Source organism: Hippopotamus amphibius, chromosome 11 (assembly GCF_030028045.1).
Source record: "Hippopotamus amphibius kiboko isolate mHipAmp2 chromosome 11, mHipAmp2.hap2, whole genome shotgun sequence".
Taxonomy (NCBI): domain Eukaryota; kingdom Metazoa; phylum Chordata; class Mammalia; order Artiodactyla; family Hippopotamidae; genus Hippopotamus; species Hippopotamus amphibius.
In genome coordinates, this window is record NC_080196.1 from 64,490,346 (window position 1) to 64,496,345 (window position 6,000).

A 6,000-nucleotide genomic window follows, 5' to 3' on the forward strand; every position below is an offset into this window, starting at 1 on the left:
ATTTTTAAGCAACTTTAAGATTTAGGGTCACAATATCATATCACATAAGCAAGCAACTGCTTTCCTTCTAGCACACACTGTGATCTGAGAATAACCAGTGTTTTCTGACGGTTCAGATTCAGGTTGTGTGCGATGAGATGATTTTAATTTAGTGGTGTCACACTGACTTCTTCCATTTGTGCCATTCATCATTCTGGGCTAGATTTGTTGAAACATGTCTGTTTTCCAATTCTACGATTTTCTTTTTGGTTATGAATCTCTCTGATAACATAGAACTAATTCATCGTACTTACACTTCTGTCATCTCTTCTGTCATCACAATCAAGGCAAATAGTCTCATTTGGCAAAAACGAAAATAGATACCATCCCCCTACCAAAACAACAATAACCAAACATTTTTAATTGACTCTACTTGACATTGAGGACTATGAATGATCGCTATTCTAGACACGGAGTCCAAGGTCAAAAGAATAATGTTTTTAGAAGGAAAAACAATAAAGTAAGAAAGGAATTGGTGAGGGAAAACTTCCTTGAAAGTCATTTGCTAATTCCTTAAACATGTATTGAATGGTTTCTGTGTCTCAGTTACTGAGAACACAAAAGTGAGTAAGATACAATGCCTGCCAGGACAGTGAAAGTGACTTCTGAGATCAACCTTGAAGGAGAAGTAGGATTTGCCCACAAAGGAGGTAAACAATGGGCATTCTGGGCAAAAAGCTCCAGCAAACTAGTAGGTAGACTAGCACAGACATATGATCGTGTATGGAATATTCTGGAGGCAGCAATGATGTGTGATAAAAGGTTGGTGATAACCAGTGAAGTAGCGGCGATGATGTTTGAGAAACAGGTTGAGGCTTTGTGACTCACTAAGACATACTAAGGAATGTGTTTTGAAGGGAATGGTGAACCACAAGAGATTTTTAAGTAGGGAGAGATCCATCCACATCCATGATTTTTAGGAGATGGGTGTGTTGGTCCCAGCACAGCAGATGTGCTGGGGGAGGGAATCTAAAGGCAGGAGAGCAACTGGAAGCCAGAGTGACATCCCAAGGAGGCGATGAGGACGTGAAATGGAGCAAGCAGAATGGAAAGGAAGGAATTTACTTACAGTACTTGTTAAATGGGGTGACACTGGGTACAGGCCAAGAGAAAGTGCAAAGAGTTAAGGTCAGCAGCTGAGAGTGATGGCAGTGGGGTGGCTTCGAGAGACTAAAGCAATTACTAAGAAAAGGGGCTAACTGGGGACAAACAAAAAGACTGTTAAGTACTGTTGACACCTGAAATCAGGTTGGAACACAAGAATCTTCCAATCAGATATTTACACTTGCAAAGTTCTCCTCAAAAGCCTCAACAGATCAGGCCTCAACTAAAATCCCAAATCAGAAAAACAACCTGGAATTATCAATGATATCAGCAGACTGCCTGATATCACCTCTAGAATGAGGCGTCTTTAAAAAAAAAAAAACAGACTATAAATGCAGAAGAGTGCCTTTCCATTTCTGGCAACAATAATGAGATAATTTGGACCAATGCTATCACTGAGGCAACTCAAAATATTTAGAATATAAAAGCAGCAAAGAGCTAATAAGATGGTGAAGACGTGAAAATTCAAGAGAAGACGAGAACTCAGAGAAAGACACTCATTTTTGAAAGCTTTTGCTCTTGGGCATCTGAGTATCAGGAACAAAAGGTCTGAGAAACCTGCTGCAAAATGGGCAGCCTTATCCGTGGGAACGTCAAAGCCCACGGTCCTCAGGTGAGGGTTTTAATAAACTAACCCAACTTTCACTTGGAACCTCAAAAGGCCATATCTTCCCTCAGGGCAGAAGTGAATCCCAAGTCAACCATTCCTCCCACAGGTTTGCACAGGGGTGATTCAGGGGACCTTATGTGCTGCCCTTTGACTAAAGTGATTCTGGTCTGATATTGCCTCCAGGGTCCCTGGCAGAAGCAAACTCGATGGTTTCTATGGAGAAAACCATCATCACCACTAGGTCTCAACTTATTCCTACAAGTAATTTTAAAAATACATTTCCAACAGCTTGTCAAAGATCTCCAAGCAACCAAGAAAACAAGATACCACGCGTGAGAACTGGCAGGAGCCATGATAATAGAAACAAACCTCAGTAATGCTTGAAATATTAGAATCAGCAGACACACATGATAAAACAACTACACTTGCTGTGTTCAAAGAAATAAAATCCAAGCTTGACAACGTCAGCAGGGAATTAGAAAGGATGAGTGACATCACAGCAGCAGAGAGATAGTCACTGGCCCCTTTTCCTATCAATGCTATCTGGCCACATGCGTTTAAAATTCCTACATTTTAGAATTTTTAAATGTTGTGTTTTTTGGTTTTCTTTTGACACACCGAAAACAAAACCAAAGCCTCACACTAATATAATTTTATTTGTAAGTATAATTCAATCAGAAACATATTAGTTAAGTAAAAGGTACATTTACATGTAAGTGTGTGTGTGTGTGTCCTGGTGTGTGTGGTGAACACACATGTGCATCACCTCACAAATTTCTTGGAAACATCTATGATTGCTGTCAGGTGCCCCGCTCTTGTCAACAGTTCAGGACACAGCCGGGGCAAGCAAGGAGGACAGGAATCCAGTGTCATCAGGGAAAACATACAAAGGTGCCATCCACTTGTGGAGAAGTGAAAATTAATGGCAACTTTTACAACTTAATGGGTTAATCATCCATGGCAGGGAAGGTGATCTAACACAACTGTAAAATTCAATGACACTATTCACTTTTCATTTTAGAAGAGTAACGCGGTATTATTATTCATTCTGATCAAAGTTGAGTGAAAGACCCGTATTATCATTCATTCCTCATACCTAGTTCAGCCACCTTAGTTCATTAGAATCTGCTTGATTTGACGGAACAAAACCCGGCCAGTTACATGCAACAACCGTTCAGCCCCACACTCTGTAATAAGCACGTCAGCACATTTATTTTCCCCATATAAAGTAGAATTTCCAATTCATACCATGTACTCTGTGACTATTACGGACAGTATTTATTCAGAAGGAATGCTGTGCAAGTTTGGAAAAGCTGTCTCTAAGAGAGCTGAGAGAGGTCACCGGACAAAACAAGAAACAAAACCTATACATGGTCAAAACACGAAGAGGACTAAAGTTTGTCATTCTTTTTTTTTAGAGAAAAAAGTTTTGAAATCCTTAACACACTGCAAGGCGACAGCAAATCAGACAACTCTCTCCCTCCTCCACTCTCAAGCTCTGCAGAATCAGAACGCCTCTATTCACTTAGCAAATATCAGCTTTTTTGGAGGAGGAGAACCTGCTTGGAATTAATGAGGCGACACCAAAAAATAACTTCTATTAATAAATTGTTCTCTTCAATGGAAAATCGCCTATTTTTCTCATTTGTTTTTTCTTTTTAAATAGAGTATCTTCTAAAGGCTCCTTATGCACTTTCTACCACCTCTTTACCCCTATTTTTATTATTTTTTTTCTTTTTTCAGTTTTTAAATTAAAAAATGCCATAGTGCCAAGCGAGGGAAATAACTCCATCTCACAAGAATATAGTCACATCCAAAGGCATTGCGGACAGAGTAACATTTAGTCAGTGTTGTGATATGTAAGTACTGACACTGTAATTCAAGAAATGCAGGGTGTTTAAGGAGGAGTTAACAGAGGAAAAAGTAAGTAAAGGGAAAGGCAAACTGAAGTTACAGATGTGCAAGGTCAACTTCAAAGCTAAGCTGAAATACTTTGTTTCTACTTCTCAAAATGCAAAATGCCAAATATGTCAAGAAAAGTAAGAAAGTTACAACACTAGAAAATCTCCCTGATCATATTTTCATTCACACAAATAAGAAAAATGCAACATTAACCTTCCCAGAGAAGCAACGCACCTAAAACCAATCTTTGCACTTACCCTAGAGTATGTACACCATGATCTCTTAAATCCTTTTAATTCCAGTACATCCAGAACATACATGAATTCTTCACACATTCATGTAAAGAACAGATCTTAACCAAATGGTTAATTACAACAGAGATCACAACAGGACTCTGAAATTCTAGGCAGAGACATGAGCTTAAAATCCAGCTTCTAGATCCTGGTGTATACTGTGTCTATCTTTAACTTGAAAATGATTTGGTTTCACATTCCACTGAAGTCCCACTGGCAGATGCCTTTGGGAAGCTCACCAATGGCAGGCGGTCAAAAGCCCTCCCTCCACCCCCTCCACCCCCCTCCACCCCCCTTCCATGCTCTGACTGAGCTTCCGCTGCTACATCTAATGCTGATTTACTCAGCTGTCTTTTTACCTGTCTCTGCATGGGTAAAAGGACATGCTTTCATTGATGGCTATTACGGAAACACTTGGAAACTGAAGAGCAGCCGGAGGACTCACTGTGCTCTTCCCACTGCCATCCCCACCCCCTCCCTCCTGCCAGAAACCAACTGACTTCCAAACTTGGCTGTCTGAAAAAGAATGTTCTCTGATTGGCATTCCTGGAAGCAGAAAGCAAGGCAGCTCAAGTTTTGTTCTGTTACTCAGCGTGAAAAACTTCCCAGGTATACATGATACAAACAAGTAAGTTTTCTGGACCTTTTTCCCCCTTTAACTTTGAGGAGAAATGGGGAAAATATTTGGGAGTATGACATATTTTTGTTGTCACACAGCATTTACATTTTAATATTCACCTATAATTTTACCCCAAATGACTAAGGATGCAGTAAAAAAAAAAAAAGTGAAACGGTGACTCTTTTGTTAAAAGCTGAGTTTCCTCATTAGTCAATGATCTGGGACCCATGAGAGGAAGTAATGGTCATGCTGCCTGCGTGACAGTATTCTGAAGGGCAACTGTTACATCTATGGATTTTCTGTGAGAGAAAACCTTGCTCATAGGAATTGTGAAAAAACCTGCTTTCAATGTCCTATATTTTATATTGCAGACAGCAGGAGGAGAGGGTGCAAGAAACACTTCTACCTTCCTGTCAAGCCTTCTTTTCCAGGACTGTCTTGTAAACTTTGGTGAGGACTGGGAGAGAAAGTGTGTGTGCGGGTGGCCATGTACAATACACCTCCACACCCCACGCTCACATACATGTCCCAACAGAGAAAAACTGAGTGAATGGAAATGAGGGAAAAATACATTTTCTCAAACAGGGTCTGATAAGAATTAATAATGTGGAGTCCCTTCAAATCACTACTCCCCAAATTGAGTTTAATATTTATTGCATGGTCACTGGGGTCAAAAGATCTGCTGAAAATAATATACTTCACCCCAGTCAAAATAGTGAGTGTGTTACGTGCAATGTTATGGACCAGACAACTTCTGAAAAGACCTGATAGAGGATTTATAATTTCGGTATCAGACAAACCACAACCCGGGGCATCCTGGGGTTTCCAGATCTCATCTGGCTGTCGCTGCCGACTCCCGGCAACTGTCAGCTGGCTGGGCTCAGGGTGGTGGTGTGGCCACAGCTGCTCCTTGCAGCTTGTACTGACATCTTGAAAATACCCAGTGGCAAAAGGTTGACTCCCAAAAGAAATCTTTCTCTTTGTTTGTGGTTGGTTTTAAGTGTTCTGTTCTAGGTGGTCTTTTTACCACATATGCACCAGACTATTTTAAGGAACCGTGAGTGAACACTTGATGAAGTGGCATCATGTGACTAATTTATTTTGGTGATATTTTGATGCCCCACATAGACTGGCATCCTACCAACTGGCTCACTTCTTAGCCTGTCACTAGATGTCCTTAAAGAAAAGAGATTAAAAGAAAGGAGGGAGAGGAGGAAGAAATGTTCCTTATTCTTATTCCCAAGCTGACTATCGGAGGGAAATTTCAAGCTCTCTGCAATGCTGATAGATAAGGGCATCCAAAGGACTTCAGAAATAAATAGAAATAACCACTCACCCAGAGAGCACACATCCCTGTCTTTGTGATTCTTCTTCCCTCTATCAAAACACTCCTCCCCAAGGCTAATGGACGGTGTCAAAACATGTGTGAACTG

At 40.5% G+C, this 6,000-nt stretch overlaps 1 protein-coding gene across 18 annotated transcripts in view; it reads right to left on the reverse strand.

The window, feature by feature from the left end:
• Positions 1–4,094, reverse strand: part of DTNA (dystrobrevin alpha) — a 280,503-nt gene extending 276,409 nt beyond the window's left edge. For all 18 annotated transcript variants that reach the window (XM_057698679.1, XM_057698692.1, XM_057698682.1 and 15 more), the window contains exon 1: positions 3,913–4,094. The gene's annotated coding sequence lies outside the window, so the exon portion shown is untranslated. The remainder of the gene's footprint in view (positions 1–3,912) is intronic.
• Positions 4,095–6,000: the final 1,906 nt, after the last annotated feature.